Source organism: Pongo abelii, chromosome 16 (genome assembly GCF_028885655.2).
Source record: "Pongo abelii isolate AG06213 chromosome 16, NHGRI_mPonAbe1-v2.0_pri, whole genome shotgun sequence".
Classification (NCBI taxonomy): Eukaryota; Metazoa; Chordata; class Mammalia; order Primates; family Hominidae; genus Pongo; species Pongo abelii.
In genome coordinates this window covers 3,656,951-3,674,821 of record NC_072001.2, presented here as the reverse complement: position 1 = coordinate 3,674,821, position 17,871 = coordinate 3,656,951, and positions in this window count along the sequence as shown.

Here is a 17,871-nt window from a genome sequence, read left to right as displayed (position 1 = left end):
CATAGAGGTGTTTGTAATATTCTCTGATGGTAGTTTGTATTTCTGTGGGATCGGTGGTGATATCCCCTTTATCATTTTTTATTGCATCTATTTGATTCTTCTCTCTTTTTTTCTTTATTAATCTTGCTAGTGGTCTATCAATTTTGTTGATCCTTTCAAAAAACCAGCTCCTGGATTCATTTATTTTTTGAAGGGTTTTTTGTGTCTCTATTTCCTTCAGTTCTGCTCTGATTTTAGTTATTTCTTGCCTTCTGCTAGCTTTTGAATGTGTTTGCTCTTGCTTTTCTAGTTCTTTTAATTGTGATGTTAGGGTGTCAATTTTGGATCTTTCCTGCTTTCTCTTGTGGGCATTTAGTGCTATAAATTTCCCTCTACACACTGCTTTGAATGCATCCCAGAGATTCTGGTATGTTGTGTCTTGGTTCTCGTTGGTTTCAAAGAACATCTTTATTTCTGCCTTCATTTCGTTATGTACCCAGTAGTCATTCAGGAGCAGGTTGTTCAGTTTCCACGTAGTTGAGCGGTTTTGAGTGAGATTCTTAATCCTGAGTTCTAGCTTGATTGCACTGTGATCTGAGAGACAGTTTATTACAATTTCTGTTCTTTTACATTTATTGAGGGGAGCTTTACTTCCAAGTATATGGTCAATTTTGGAATAAGTGTGGTGTGGTGCTGAAAAAAATGTATATTCTGTTGATTTGGGGTGGAGAGTTCTGTAGATGTCTATTAGGTCTGCTTGGTGCAGATCTGAGTTCAATTCCTGGGTATCCTTGTTGACTTTCTGTCTCATTGATCTGTCTAATGTTGACAGTGGGGTGTTAATATTTCCTTTTTCACCATAGGCCTCAAAGCACTCACAAATATCCCTTTGCAGACTCTACAAGATCAGTTTCCAGACTGACCAGAGAAAAGAAACGTTTACCTCTGTGAGATGAATGCATACATCACAAAGCTCTTCCTGAGAAACCTTGTTTATACTACTTATGTGAATATATTTCCTTTTTCACCATGGGCCTCAAAGCACTCATAAATATCCCTTTGCAGATTCTACAAATAGACGTTTCCAAACTGTTCAATCAAAAGAATGGCTGAACTCTATGAGATGAATGCACACATCACAAAGAAGTTTCTTGGAAAGCTTCTGTCTAGTTTTTATGTGAAGATATTTCCTATTTCATCATAGGCCTCAAAGCTCTCAAAAATGTGCCTTTACAGAGTCTACCAAAATACTGTATCCACATTACTCAATCCAATGAAAGTTTCAAATCTGTGAGATAAATGCACACATCCAAGGAGGTTTCTCAGAAAGCTTCTCTCTTGTTTTCATGTGAAAATATTTCCTTTTTCACCATAGGCTTCAACGCATCACAAATATCCCTTTGCAGATTCTACCAAAATACTGTTTACACACTGCTCCATCAAAAGAATGTTTCAACTCTGTGAGAAGAATTCTTGCATCTCCAAGTAGTTTCACAGAAAGCTTCTGTCTAGTTTTTACGTGAAGATAATTCTTTTTTCACCATATGCCTCAAAGCACTGACAAATATCCCTTTGCAGATGTTACAAGAACAGAATTTCCAACCTGCTCAATGAAAAGAAATGGCTACCTCTGTGAGATGAAAGCACACATCACAAAACAGTTTCTCTGAAATATTCTGTCTAGTATTTATGTAAAGATAATTCCTTTTTCAACATAGGACACAAAGCGCTAAGTAATAAACATTTGGAAATTCTACAAAATACTGTTTCCAAACTGATCATCAAAAGAAAGGTTCACCTCTGTGGGATGAATGCATATATCAAAAAGATGTTTCTCAGAAAGCTTCTATCTTGTTTTTATGTGAGTGTGTTTCCTTTTTCACCATGAGCCTCAAAGTGCTCAAAAGTATCCCTTTGCAGATCCTAAAAAAAGACTGTTTCAAAACTGCTGAGTCAAAGGAATGGTTCAACTCTTTGAGATGAATGCACACATCATGAAGAAGTTGTTCACAAACCTTCTTTATAGTTTTTATGTGAAGATATTTCCTATTAACCATAGACCTCAAAGCGCTCACAAATATACCTTTGCAGGTTCTACAAAAAGACGGTTTCCCACCTGCTCAATCAAAAGAATTTTTGAATTCTGTGAGATGAATGCATACATCACAAAGCAGTTTCTCAGAATTCTTTAGTCTAGTTTTTATGTGAAGATATTTTCTCTTTCACCATAGGCTTCAAATTGCTCAGAAATATCCCTTTACAGATTACACAAAAAGACGTTTCCAAACTGCTCAATCAAAAGAAAGTTTCAATTCTCTGAGATGAATGCACATATCATGAAGAAGTTTCTCAGTATTCTTCTGTCTAGTTTTTAGGTGAAGACAATTCCTTTTTCACCATCGGGCTCTATGCACTGACAAATGTCCCTTAGCAGATTCTAAAACAACAGAGTTTCCCAACTGACTGAAGAAAAGGATTGTTTACCTCTGTGAGATGAACGCAGATATCACAAAACAGTTTCTCAGAAGGCTTCTTTATAGTTTTCTGTGAAGATACTTCTTTTTCTGCATAGACCTCAAAGTGCTCACAAATATTCGTTTACTGATTCTGCAAAAATACCATTTCCAAACTGCTGAATCAGAAGAGAGCTTCAACTCTGTGAGATGAATGCACATATCACAAAGAAGTATCTCAGGAAATTTCTTTATACTTTGTAAGTGAAGGTATTTCCTTTGCCAACACAGGCCTCAAATTGCTCAAAAATACCCCTTTTCAGATTGTACAAGAACAGAGTTTCCTGACTGATCAGAGCAAAGAAATGTTTATCTCTGTGAGATGAATGCACACATCACAAGGCTGTTTTTAGGAAAACTGCTTTACAGTTCTTAAGTGAAGATATGTCCTTTTCAAACATAGACCTCACAGTGCTCCAAATATCCACTTGCAGATTCTACAAAAAGAGTGTTTCAAAACTGCTCAATCAAAGGAAAATTTCAACTCTGTGAGATGAATGCAAACAACACAAAGAAGTTTCTCAGAATGCTTCTGTCTAATTTTTATGTAAGGTATTTCCTTTTCCACCATAGGCATTAAAGTGCTCCAAATATCCACTTGCAGATACTACAAAAAGAATGTTTCAAAACTGCTCAATCAAAGGAAATGTTCAAATCTGTGAGGTGAAGCACACATCACAAAGAAGTTTCTCAGAGTGCTTCTGTCTAATTTTTATGTGAAGATATTTCCTTTTCTACCATAGGCCTTAAAGTGCTCCAAGTATCAATTTGCAGATACTACAAAAAGACTATTTCTAAAATGCTTCTGTGTAGTTTTTATGTGAAAATATTTCCTTTTCCATTGTAGGCTGCCAATCACTCCAAATATCTAATTGCAGATTCTACAAAAAGAGTGTTTCCAAAACTGGTCAATCAAAAGAAAGTTTGAACTCGGTGAGATGAATGCACACATCACAAAGCAGTTTCTCAGAGTGCTTCTGTCGAGTTTTTATGTGAAGATATTTCCTTTTCCACTGGAATCTGCAAAGCACCCCAAATATCCAATTTCAGATCCTACAAAAATAGTGTTTCAAAACTGTTCAAACAAAAGAAAGGTTCAACTCTGTGAGTTTAATGCACACAGCCCAAAGAAGTTTCTCAGATTGCTTCTATCTAGTTTTTATGTGAAGATATTCCCATTTACACCATAGGTCCCAGGCACACTAAATATCCACTTGCAGATTCTACAAAAAGTGTGTTTCAAAACTGCTTAATCAAAAGAATGGTTCAACTCTGGGAGGTGAATGCACACATCACAACGAAATTTCTCAGAATGCTTCTTTCTAGTTTTTATGTGAAGATATTTCCTTTTCCAGTAGAGGTTGCCAAGCACTCCAAATATCCACTTGCAGATACTACAAAAAGAGTGTTTCAAAACTGCTCAATCAAAAGAAATGTTCAAATCTGTGAGGTAAAGCACACATCACAAAGAAGTTTCTCAGAATGTTTCTGTCTAATTTTTATGTGAAGATATTTCCTTTTCTACCATAGGCCTTAAAGCACTCCAAATATCGATTTGCAGATACTACAAAAAGACTATTTCTAAAATGCTCAAACAAGACAGCTGTTCAACTCTGTGAGTTGAATGCACACATCAAAAAGAAGTTTCTCAGAATGATTCTGTCTAGTTTTTATGTGAAGATATTTCCTTTTCCATTGTAGGCTGCCAATCACTCCAAATATCCAATTGCAGATTCTACAAAAAGAGTGTTTCAAAGCTGCTGAATCAAAATAAATGTTCAACTTTGTGTGATGTATGCAAACATCACAAAGAAGTACCTCGGAATGTTTCTGTCTAATTTTTATGTTAAGGTATTTCCTTTTCCACCGTAGTCCTCAAAGCATTCCAAATATCCACTTGGAGATTCTATAAAAAGAGTGTTTCAAAACTGCTCAATGAAAAGACAGGTTCAATTCTGTGAGAGAAATGCATACATCACAATGAAGTTTCTCAGAATGCTCTGTCTAGTTTTTATGTGAAGATATTTCCTTTCAAATGTAGGCCTCAAAGCACGCCAAATATCCCTTGCAGATTCTACAAAAAGTGTGCTTCAAAACTGCTCAATCCAAAGAAAGGTTTAACTCTGTGAGTTGAATGCACACATCACAAAAAAGTTTCTCACAATGCTTCTGTCTAGGTTTTATGTGAAGATGTTACGTTTTCCACTTTAGGCGGCAAAGCTCTCCAAATATCCACTTGAAGATTCTACAAAAAGAGTGTTTCAAAACTGTTCAATGAAAAGAAAGGTTCAACTCTGTGATATGAATGCACACATCACAAAGAAGTTTCTCAGAATGCTTCGGTCCAGTTTTTGTGTGAAGATATTTCCTTTTCCACCGTTGGCTGCAAAGAGCTCCAAATATCCACTTGCAGATACCACAAAAAGACTGTTTCCAAACTGCTCAATCAAAAGAGTGGTTCAACTCTCCCAGATGAATGCACACATCACTAAGAAGTTTCTCAGAATGCTTCTGTCTAGTTTTTATGTGTAGATATTTCCTTTTCAAATATAGGCCTCTAAATGCTCCAAATATACATTTTTAGATGCTACAAAAAGAAAGTTTCCAAACTGCTCAATCAAACGATAGGTTCAGCTCTCTGAGTTCAATGCACACGTCTCAAAGAAGTTTTTCAGAATGCTTCTCTCTAGTTTTTATGTAAAGATATTTCCTTTTCCACCAGAGGCCACAAGGCACTCCACTTATCCATTTGTGGATTCTACAAAAAGACTGTTTCCAAACTGCTCAATCAAAAGTAAGTTTCAGCTCTGTAAGAAGAAGGTGCACATCACAAGGAAATTTCTTAGAAAGTTTCTGCCTAGTTTTTATGTGAAATTATTTTCAGTTTCCCTAGAGAACACAAAGGGCTCTGAAATATCCCTTTGCAGATTCTAGAAAACGACTGATTCAAAACTGTTCAATCTAAAGAAAGGTTCAACTCTGTGAGATGAATGCACACATCACAAAGAAGTTTCTCAGAATGCTTCTGTCTAGTTTTTACGTGAAGATATTTCCTTTTCAACTATAGGCCACAAAGCACTTCAAATATCCACTTGCAGATTCTATAAAAAGAGTGTTTCAAAACTTCTCAATCAAAAGAAAGTTTTAACTCTGTGAGATTAACACACACAACACAAAGAAGTTTCTCAGAAAGTTTCTTTCTAGTTTTTATGTGAAGATATTTCCTACTGACTCAGAGGCCGCAATAGGTTTACAAATATCCCTTTGCAGATTGGGCAAAACGACTGTTTCCAAACTGCTCCATCAAAAGAAAGGTTTATCTCTGTGATATGAATGCACACATCACAAAGAAGTTTCTCAGAATGCTTCTGTCTAGTTTTAATTTGAAGATGTTTCCCTTTCCACTGTAGTCCACAAAACACTCTAAATATCCACTTGCAGATTCTACAAAACGACTGTTTCCAAACTGCTCAATCAAAGGAAAGATTCAAATCTGTGATATGAATGCACAAGAAACAAGAAGTTACTCAGAATGCTTCTGTCTAGTTTTTATGTGAAGTTATTTCCTTTTCCACTCTAGGCCACAAAGAGCTCCAAATATACACGTGCAGATCTTATAAAAAGAGGGTTTCCAAACAGCTCTATGAAAAGAAAGGTTCAATTCTGTGACAGAAATGCATACATCACAACGAAGTTTCTCAGAACACTTCTGTCTAGTTTTTATGTGAAGATATATCCTTTTCCTCTATGGACCACAAAATGCTACAAATATCCACTTGCAGATATTACAAGAAGAGTGTTTCAAAACTATTCAATCAAAGGAAAGGTTCAACTCTGTGAAATGAATGCACACATAAAAATGTCGTTCTCCAGAATGCTTCTGTCAAGTTTTTATGTGAATATATTTCCTTTTTCAATGTATGTCTCAAAGTGCTCCAAATATCCATTTGCAGATAGTACAGAAAGACTGTTTCCAAACTGCTCTATCAAAACAAAGGTTCAACTCTGTGAGATGAATGCACACATCAGAAGGTAGTTTCTCAGCATATTTCTGTCTAGTTATTATCTGAAGATATTTCCTATTTCCCCAGAGACCTCAGTGGTCTGACAAATATCCCTCTACAGAGTCTACAAAACGACTGTTTCCAAACCTCTCAATCAATACAAAGGTTCAAGTCTGTGAAATGAATGCACACATCACAAAGAAGCTTCTCATAATGTTTCTGTCTAGTATTTATGTGAAGATATTTCCTTTTCCACCAAAGGCCTCAAATTACTCCAGTTATCCTCTTGCAGATTGTACAAAAGAGTGTTTCAACACCACTCAATTAAAAAAAAAGGTTCAACACTGTGAGTTGAATGCAAACATCACAAAGAAGTTTCTTAGAATGCTCTTGTTTAATTTTTATATGAAGATATTTCCTTTTCCACCATAGGCCCCAGGGAGCTCCAAACATAAACTTGCAGATTCTACAAAAGGACTGTTTCAAAACTGCTCAATCAAAAGAAGGGTTCAACTCTGTGACATGAATGCACGTATCACAAAGAATTTTCTCAGAATGCTTCTGTCAAGTTTCAATGTGAAGATACTTCCTTTTACACCATAGGCCTCAATGCACTCCAAGTATCCACTTGAAGATTCTACAAGAAAAGTGTTTCAAAACTGCTTAATCAAAAGAAAGTTTCAACTCTGTGAGTTGAATGCACACATCACAAATAAGTTTCTCAGAATGTTTCTGTCTAGCATTTATGTGAATATATGTCCTTTTCCACCATAGGCCTCAATCTGCTCCAAGTATCCATTTATACATAATACAAAAAGAGTGGTTCAAAACTGCTCAATCAAAAGAAAGTTTCAACTCTGTGAGTTGAATGCACACATCACAACTAAATTTCTCAGATTACTTCTGTGTAGTTTCTATGTGAAGATATTTCATTTTCCACCATAGGCCCCAAAGCGCTCCAAACATCCACATGCAGATTCTACAAAAAGAGTGTTTCAAAACTGATCAAACAAAAGAAAGGTTCAGATCTGTGAGGTGAAAGCAAACATCACAAAGAACCTTCTCAGAATAGTTCCCTCTAATTTTATGTGACGATATTTCCTTTTCCACCATAGGGCTCAATGCGCTCCAAATATCCAATTGAAGAGTCTGCAAAAACAGTGTCTCAAAACTGCGGAATCAATAGAAAGTTTCAGCTCTTCCAGTTGAATGCATACATCAAAAGAAGTTTCTCAGAATGCGTCTGTCTAATATTCATGTGAAGGTATGTCCTTTTCTAGCATTGGCCTCAAATCGCTCCAAATATTCACCTTCAGATTCTACATAAAGAGTGTTTCAAAACTGCTCCATCAAAAGAAATCTTCAACTCTGTGAGATGAATGCACACGTCACTAAGGAGTTTCTCAGAATGTTTCTGTCTAATCTTTATATAAAGATATTTCCTTTTCCACCATTGACTTCAGAGTGCTTCAAATATCCACTTGCAGATTCTACAAATAGCGTTTTTAAAAACTGCTCAATCAAAAGAAAGGTTCAACTCTGTGAGATGAATGCACACATAGCAAAGATGTTTGTCTGAATACTTCTGTCTAGTTTTTATGTGAAGATATTTCCGTTTTCAACATAGGCCACAAAGCTTTCCAAATATCCACTTGCAGATTGTACAAAAAGTGTGTTTCAGAAATGCTAAATCAGAAGAAATTTTCAACTCAGTGAGATGAACGTACACATCAAAAAGAAGTTTCTCAGAATGCTTCTGTCTAGTTATTATATGAATATATTTCTTTTTCCAACTTAGGCCACAAAGCGCTCCAAATACCCATTTGCAGATTCTACAAAGTGTTTCAAAACTGCTGAATCAAAAGAAATGTTCAACTCTGTGAGTTGAATGAAGACATCACAAAGAAGTATCTCAGAATGTTTCTGTCTAGTTTTTATGAGAAGATATTTCCTTTCCCACAATAGGCCACAAAGCACTTCAAATATCCACTTGCAGATCCTACAAAAGGAGTGATTCAAAACTGTTCAATCAAAAGAAAGTTTCAACTCTGTGAGATGAATGCATACATAACAATGTAGTTTCTCAGAATGCTTCTGTCTAGTATTTATGTGAAGATATTTCCTTTTCTACCATAGGCCACAAAGAGCTCCAAATATCCACATGCAGATTCCCCAAAAAGCGTGTTTCAAAACTGCTCAATCAAAAGAAAGGTTCAAATCTGTGAGCTGAATGCACACATCATAAAGAAGCTACTCAGAATGTTTCTGTCTAGCTTTTATGTGATGATATTTCCTTTTCCACCATAGGCCCCAAACTGCTCCAAATATCTGCTTGCAGATACTACAAAAAGAGTGTTTCAAAACTGCTCAAACAAAATAAAGATTCAACTGTGTGAGATAAACGCACACATCACAAAGACGTTTCTGAGAATGCTTCTGTCTAGTTAATAATTGAAGGTATTTCCTTTTCCACCATAGGCCTCAAAGGGCTCCAAATATCCACTTGCAGATTCCACAAAAAGAGAGTTTAAAAACTTCTCAATCAAAAGAAAAGTTCAACTCTGTGCAGTAAATTCACACATCACAAAGAAATTTCTCAGACCTCTTCTGTCTAATTTTTATGTGAAGATATTTCCTTCTCCACTGTAGGCCTCAATTCACTCAAAATATCCACGTGCACACTGTACAAAAAGAGTGTTTCAAAACTTCTCAAACAAAAGAAAGCTTCAACTCTGTGAGATGAATGCACTCATCAGAAAGAAGTTTGTCAGAATGCTTCTGTCTTGTTTTTAAGTGAAGATATTTCCTTTTCCACCATAGGCCTCAAAGTGCTCCAAATATCTATTTGCAGATTCTACAAAAAGAGTGGTTCAAAACTGCTCAATCAAAATAAAGGTTCAACAGTGTGAAATGAATGTGCACATCACAAAGAAGTTCCTCAAAATGCTTCTTCTAGTTTTTATGTGAAGATATTTCCTTTTCCACCATAGGATTCAAAGAACTCTAAATCTCCACTTGCAGACTCTACAAATGGAGTGTTTCAATACTGCTCAATCAAAAGAAAGGTTCAACTCTGCGAGATGAATTCACACATCACAGAGAAGTTTCTCAGAATTCTTCTGTGAAGTTTTTATATGAAGATGTTTCTTTTCCACCATAGCGCTCAAACCACTCCAAATATCCACTTTCAGATTCCACAAAAAGAGTTTTTCTAAACTGTTCAATGAAAAGAAAGGTAGAACTATTTGAGATGAATGCACACATCACAAAGAGGTTTCTCAGAATGCTTCTGCCTAGTTTTTATATGAAGATAGTTCCTTTTCCACCACAGGCCACAAATTGCTCCAAATACACACTTGCAGATTCTACAAAAAGAGTTTTTCAAAACTGCTTATTCAAAAGAATGTTCAACTCTGTGAGATAAATGCACACATCACGAAGAGGTTTGTCAAAAGGCATCTATCTAGTATTTATGTGAAGATATTTCCTTTTCCACCATATGCCGCAGAGCACTCCAAATACCCATTTGCATATTCTACAAAAAGAGTGTTTATAAATTGTTTAATCAAAAGAAAGGTTCAAATCTGTGACTTTAATACACACATCATAAAGAAGTTTCTCAGAATGCTTCTGTGTAGTTTTTATGTGAAGATATTTCTTTTTCCAACATTGGCCCCAAACCAATCCAAATATCCACAGGCAGATCCTACACAAAGAGTGTTTCAAAACTCCTCAATCAACAGAAAGGTTCAACTGTGTGAGAAGAACGCATACATCATGAATTTTCTCAAAATGCTTTTGTCTAGTTTTTATTTGAACATATTTCCTTTTCCTCCATGGGACTCAAAACGCTCCAAATATCGACTTGCAGATTCCAACAAAAGAGTGTTACAAAACTGCTCAATCAAAAGAAAAGTTCAACTCTGTGAGATGAATGTATACATCACAAAGAAGTTTCTCAGAATGCTTCTGTGTAGTTTTTATGTGAAGATATTCCCTTTTCCACCACAGGACGCAAAGTGCTCCTAATATCCACTTGCAGATTCGACAAAGAGTGTTTTCAAGCTGCTCAATCAAAATAAATGTTCAACTCTGTGAGATGAATTCACATCACAAAGAAGTTCCTCAGAATGCTTCTGTCTAGTTTTTATGTGAAATTATTTCCTTTTCCAACTCTGGCCTCAAAGCACTCTAAATATCCACTTGCAGATTTTACAAAAAGAGTGTTTCAAATCTGCTCATTCAAAAGAAAGATTCAACTCTGGGAGATATACACACACATCACAAATAATTTTCTCAGAATGCTTCTGTTTAGCTTTTAATTGAAGATATTTCCTTTTGACCATGGGCTCCAAAGCGCTCCAAACATCCACATACAGATTTCTACAAAAAGAGTGTTTCAAAACTGCTTAATCAAAAGTAAGGCTCAACTCGGAGAGAGCAATGCACACATCACAAATAACTTTCTCAGAATGCTTCTGCCTAATTTTTATGTGAAGATATTTAATTTTCCACCATAGGCCTCCAAGCACTTCAAATATCCACTTGCAGATTCTACAAAAAGAGTGTTTCAAAACTGCTCAATCAAAAGAAAGTTTCAATTCTGTGAGATGAATGCACACATCAGAAAGAACTTTCTCAGAATGCTTCTGCCTTGTTTTTATGTGAAGATATTTAGTTTTCCATAACAGGCCTCAAAGCACTCCAAATATTCATGGGCGGATTCTACAAAAAGAGTGTTTCAAAACTGCCCAATCAAAAGGAAGGTTCAACTCTGTGAGATGAATGAACACATCACAAAGAAGTTTCTCAGAATACTTCTATCTAGTTTTCATGTGAAGATATTTCCTTTTTCACCATAGGCCCCAAATCGCTCCAAATATCCACTTGCAGATTCTACAAAGAGTGTTTCAAAACTGCTTAATGAAAGGAAAGGTTCAACTCTGTGAGATGAATGTACACATCACGAAAAGTTTCTCAGATTGCTTCTGTCAGTTTTGATGGGAAGATATTTCCTTACCCACCACAGGCTGCAAAATGCTCCAAATGCCCATTTGCAGATTCAACAAAAAGAGTGTTTCAAAACTGCCCAATCAAAAGGAAGGTTCACCTCTGTGAGGTGAATGCACACATCACAAAGAAGTTTCTCAGAATACTTCTGTGTAGTTTTATGTGAAGATATTTCCCTTTCCACCATAGGACACAAAGTGCTCCAAATACCCACTTTCAGATTCTGCAAAAAGTGTGTATCCAAACTGCTCAATCAATACAGAAGTTCAACGCTGTGAGATGAATGCACACATCACAAAGAAGTTTCTCAGAATGCTTCTGTCGAGTTTTTATGTGTAGATATTTCCTTTTCCACTATAGGCCACAAAACGCTCAAAATATACTCTTTCAGAATATACGAAAAGATTGTTTTGAAACTGCTAAATCAAAATGAAGATTTAGCTCTGTGAGTTGAATGCACATATCACAAAGAAGTTTCCCAGAATGCTTCATTCCAGTTTTTATGTGACGATATTTCCTTTTCCACCATAGGCCCCAAAATGCTTCACATATCCAATTGCAGATACTACAAAAAGAGTATTCCAAAACCACTCAATCAAAAGAAAGCTTCAATTCTGTGTGTTTAATGCACACATCACAAAGAAGTTTCTTAGAACCTTTCTGTGTAGTTTCTATGTGAAGATGTTACCTTTTCCACCATAGGCCCCAAAACGCTCCAAATATCCACATGCAGATTTCTAAAAAAAGAGTGTTTCAAAACTTCTACATCAAAAGAAAGCTTCAACTCGGTTTGAAGAATGCAAAAGTCACAAAGAAGTTTCTCAGAATGCTTCTGTCTACTTTTTATGGGAATATATTTAATTTTCCACTAAAGGCCTCAAAGTGCTCCAAGTATCCACTTGCAGATTCTACAAAAGTGTGTTTCAAAACTGCTCAATCAAAAGAAAGATTCAACTCTGTGAGATGAATGCACACATCACAAAGAAGTTTCTCAGAATGCTTCTGTCTAGTTTTTATGCAAAGATATTTCCTTTTCCAAAATAGGCCATAAAGCACTCCAAATATTGACGTGCAGATTCTACAAAAAGAGTGTTTTCAAGCTGCTCAATAAAAATAAAGGTTCAACTCTGTGAGATGAATGCACATATCCAAAGAAGTTCCTCATAAAGCTTCTGTCTATTTTTTATGTGAAGATATTTCCTTTTACACCATAGGCCACAAAGCGCACAAAATATCCACTTGCAGATTCTACAAAAAGAGTGTTTAAAAATTGCTCAAGCAAAAGAAAGTTTCACCTTTGTTAGATGAATGCACACATCACAAAGTAGTTTCTCAGAATGCTTCTGTATAGTTTTTATGTGAAGATATTTCCTTTTCCACCATAGGCCACAAAGAGCTCCAAATATCCACTTGGAGATTCTACAAAATAGCGTTTCAAAACTGCTCAATCACGACAGGTTCAACTCTGTGAGATGAATGCACACATCACAAAGAAGTTTCTCGGATGCTTCTGTCTAGTTTTTGTGTGAAGATATTTACTTTTCCAACATAGGCCTAAAAGCACTCCAAATGTCCACTTGCAGATTCTACAAAAACTGTTTCAAAACTGCTCAAACAAAAGAAGGGTTCAACTCTGTGAGATGAATGCACACATCAGTCAGAAGTCTCTCAGAATGCTTCTGTCTAGTTTTTGTGTGAAGATTTTTCCTTTTCCACCATAGGCCACAAAGGACACCAAATATCCACTAGCAGATACTAGAAAAAAGAGTTTCAAAAATGCTCAATCAAAAGAAAGGTTCAAGTCTGTGAGTTGAATACACACATCACAAAGTCATTTCTTAGAATGCTTCTGTCTAGTCTTTATGTGAAGATAACTCCTTTTCCATGATAGGCCTCAAAGCACTCGAAATATCCACTTGCAGATTCTACAAAAAGAGTTTCAAAACTGCTCAATCGAAAGAAAGGTTCAACCCTGTGAGATGAATGCACACTAAAAATAGTTTTGTCAGAATGCTTATTTCTAGTATTTATGTGAAGATATTTCTTTTCCACCTTAGGCCTCATAGCACCCCAAATATACACTTGCAGATTCTGCAAAAAGAGTGTTTTGAAACTGCTCAATCTAAAGAAAGTTTCAACTCTGTGAGATTTATGCACACATCAACCAGAAATTTCTCAGAATGCTTCTGTCTAGTTTTTATTTGAGGATATATCCTTTTCCATCATAGGCCGCAAAGCGATCCAAATATCCTCTTGCAGATGCTACAAAAAGAGTGTTTCGAAACTTCTCAATCAAAAAGAAAGTTTCAACTCTGTGAGTTGAATGCACACATGGCAATGACGTTTCTCAGAATGTTTCTGTCTAATTTTTACATGAAGATTTTTCCTTTTCCTCCATAGGCCACAAAGCGCTCCAAATATCCACTTGCTTATTCTACGTAAACAGTGTTTCGAAATTGCTCAATCAAAAGAAAGTTTCCACTCTGTGAGATGAATGCACACACCACAAAGAAGTTTCTCAGAATGCTACTGTCTCTTTATGTGAAAATATTTCTTTACCACCATAGGCCTCAAAGCGCCCCAAATTTCCCTTTACAGATTATACAAAAACAGTGTTTCAAAACTGCTGAATCAAAAGAAAGTTTCAACTCTGTGAGATGTATGCCCACATCAGCAAGGAATTTCTCAGAATGCTTCTCTCTAGTTTGTATGTGAAGATATTTCCTTTTCCACCATAAGCAGCAAAGTACTGCAAATATCCACTTTCAGATTCTACAAAAAGTGTGTTTCAAAACTGCTGAATCAAAAGAAAAGTTCAACTCTTTTAGTTGAATGCACACGTCACAGAGAAGTTTCTCAGAATGCTTCTGTCTAGTTTTTATGTGAAGACATTTCCTTTTCCATCATAGGCCCATAAGCACTCAAATATCCACTTGTAGATGCTATAAAATAGTGTTTCAAAACTACTCAATCAAAAGAAAGTTTCAAGTCTGTGGGATGAATGCACACATCACAAAGAAATTTCTCAGAATGCTTCTGTCCAATTTTTATGTAAAGATATTTCCTTTTCCACCCTAGGCCTTAAAGCACTCCAAATATCCACTTGAAAATTCTGCAAAAAGAGTGTTTCAAAACTCCACAAAGAAAACTTCAACTCTGTGAGATGAATGGAGACATCACAAAGAGGTTTCTCAGAATGCTTCTGTATAGTTTTTATGGGAAGATATTTGTTTTTCCAACATTGACCACAAAGTTCTCCAAATATCCACTTGCAGATTCTACAAAAAGAATGTTTCAAAACTACTCCATCAAAAGAAAGTTCCAACTCTGTGAGATGAATGCACACATCACAAAGAAGTTCCTCAGAATTCTTCTGTCTTGTTTTTATGTCAAGATATTTTCTTTTACACCATAGGCCACAAAGCTCTCCAAATATCCACATGCAGATTCTAAAACAAAGAGTGTTTCAAAACTGCTCAATCAAAAGAAAGTTTCAACTCTGTGACGTGAATGCACACATCACAAAGAAGTTTCTCAGAATGCTTCTGTATAGTTTTTATGTGAAGGTGTTTCCTTTTCCACTGTACACCTCAAATCACTCCAAATATCCACCTGCAGATTTTACAAAAAGAGTGTTGCAAAACTTCTCAATCAAAAGAAAGTTTCAACTGTGTGAAAAGAATCTACACATATCAGAGAAGTTTCTTAGAATACTTCTGTCTAATTTTTATGTGAAGATATTATTTTTCCACCGTCTGCCTCAAAGAGCTCCAAATATCCACCTGCAGATTGTACAAAAAAGTGTTTCAAAACTGCTCAATAAAAAGTTAGGTTCAACACTGTAACATGTATGCACACATCACAAAGAAGTTTCTCAGAATGCTTCTGTCTAATTTTTTTGTGAATATATTTCCTTTTCCACCACATGCCTCAAAGCACTCCAAATATCCAATTGCAGATTCTACAAAAAGAGTGTTTCAAAACTACTAAACCAAAAGAAACATTCAACTCTGTGCGATGAACGCATCCATCACATAGAAGTTTCTCTGAATGCTTCTGTCTAGTTATCATGTGAATATATTTCCTTTTCCACCATAGGCCTTAAAGCGCTCCAAATATCCACTTGCAGATTCTACAAAAAGAGGGTTTCAAATCTTCTCAATCAAAAGAAAGCTTCACCTCTGTGAGATGAAAGCACACATCACAAAGTAGTTTCTCAGAATGCTTCTGTCTTGTTTTTTTGTGAAGATATTACCTTTTCCACCATAGGCTGCAAAGCACCCATAATATCCACTTGCAGATACTACAAAAAGAGTGTTTCCAAACTGTTACATCAAAGAAAGGTTCATCTCTGTGAGATGAATGCACACATCACAAAGAAGTTTCTCTGTATGCTTCTTTCTAGTTTTTATGTGAAGATATTTCCTTTTCCACCATAGTCCACAATGCACTCCAAATATCCACTTGCAGAATCTACAAAAACTGTGTTTCCAAACTCCTGAATCAAAAGAAAGGTTCTCCTCTGTGAGTTGAATGCACACATCACAAAGAAGTTCCTCAGAATGCTTCTGTCTAGCTTTTACGTGAAGATATTTCCTTTTCCAATATAGTCCACAAAGCTCTCCAAATATCACCTGCAGATTCTACAAAAATAGTTTTTCAAAACTGCTCAATCAATAGAAAGGTTCAATTCTGTAAGATGAATGTTCCCATCACAAAGAAGTTTCTCAGAGTGCTTCTGTCTAGTTTTTATGTGAAGATATTTCCTTCTACACTTTAGGCCTCAAAGCACTCCAAATATTGATTTGCATATACTGCAAAAAGACTGTTTCCATACTGCTCAATAAAACGAAAGTTTTAACTCTGTGAGTTGAATGCTCACATCAGAAAGGAGTTTCTCAGAATGCTTCTGTCTAGTTTTAATATGAAGATATTTCCTTTTCCACTATAGGCCACAAAGCACTCAAAATAGCCACTTGCAGATGCTATAAAAAGAGTGTATCACAACTGCTCAATCAAACGAAAAGTTCAACCTGTGAGTTGAATGCTTGCATCCTAAAGAAGTTTCTCAGAATGCTTCTGTCTAGTTTTTATGCAAAGATATTTACTTTTCCACCCTAGGCCACACAGCACTCCAAATATTCATTTGCAGATTCTACAAAAGGAGTGTTTCAAATCTGCTGAATCAAAGGGAAGGTTCAACTGTGTGAGATGAATGTAGACATCACAAAGAAGTTTCTCAGAATGCTTCTGTCTAGTTTTTATGTGAAGATATTTCCTTTTCCACCTTAGGCCACAAAGCCCTCCAAATATCCACTTGCAGATACTACAATAAGAGTGTTTCAAAACTGCTAAATCAAAAGAAAGTTTCCTCACTGTGAATTGAATGCACACATCAAAAAGTAGTTTATATGGTTTTAGGTCTAACGTTTAAGTCCTTAATCCATCATGAATTAATTTTTGTATTAGGTGTAAGGAAGGGATCCTGTTTCAGCTTTCTACAAATGGCTAGCCAGGTTTCCCAGCATCATTTATTAAATAGGGAATTCTTAGCCCATTACTTGTTTTTCTCAGGTTTGTCAATGATCAGATACTCTTAGATATGTGATGTTATTTCTGAGGTTTCTGTTCCGTTCCATTGATCTATATCTCTGTTTTGGTACCAGTACCATGCTCTTTTGGAAACTGTAGTCTTGTAGTATAGTTTGAAGTCAGATAGCGTGATGTCTCCAGCTTTGTTCTTTTGGCTTAAAATTGACTTGGCGATGCGTGCCCTTTTTTGGTTCCATGTGAACTTTAAAGTAGATTTTTCCAATGCTGTGAAGAAAGTCATTGGTAGCTTGCTGGGGATGGCATTGAATCTGTAAATTACCTTGGACAGTATGGCCATTTCCATGATATTGATTCTTCCTACCCATGATCATGGAATGTTCTTCCATTTGTTTGTATTCTGTTTTATTTCATTGAGCAGTCGTTTGTAGTTCTCCTTGAAGAGGTCCTTCACGTCCCTTGTAGGTTGGATTCCTAGGAATTTTATTCTCTTTGAAGCAATTGTGAATGGGAGTTCCCTCATGATTTAGCTCTCTGTTTTTCTGTTATTGGTGTATAAGAATGGTTGTTATTTTTGTACATTGATTTTGTATCCTGAGACTTTGCTGAAGTTGCTTATCAGCTTAAGGAGATTTTGGGCTGAGGCAATGGGGTTCTCTAGATATAGAATCATGTCTTCTGCAAACAGGGACAATTTGAATTCCTCTTTTCCTAATTGAATACCCTTTATTTCCTTCTCCTTCTTAATTGCCTTGGCCAGAACTTCTAACACTATGTTGAATAGGAGTGGTGAGAGAGGGCATCCCTGTCTTGTG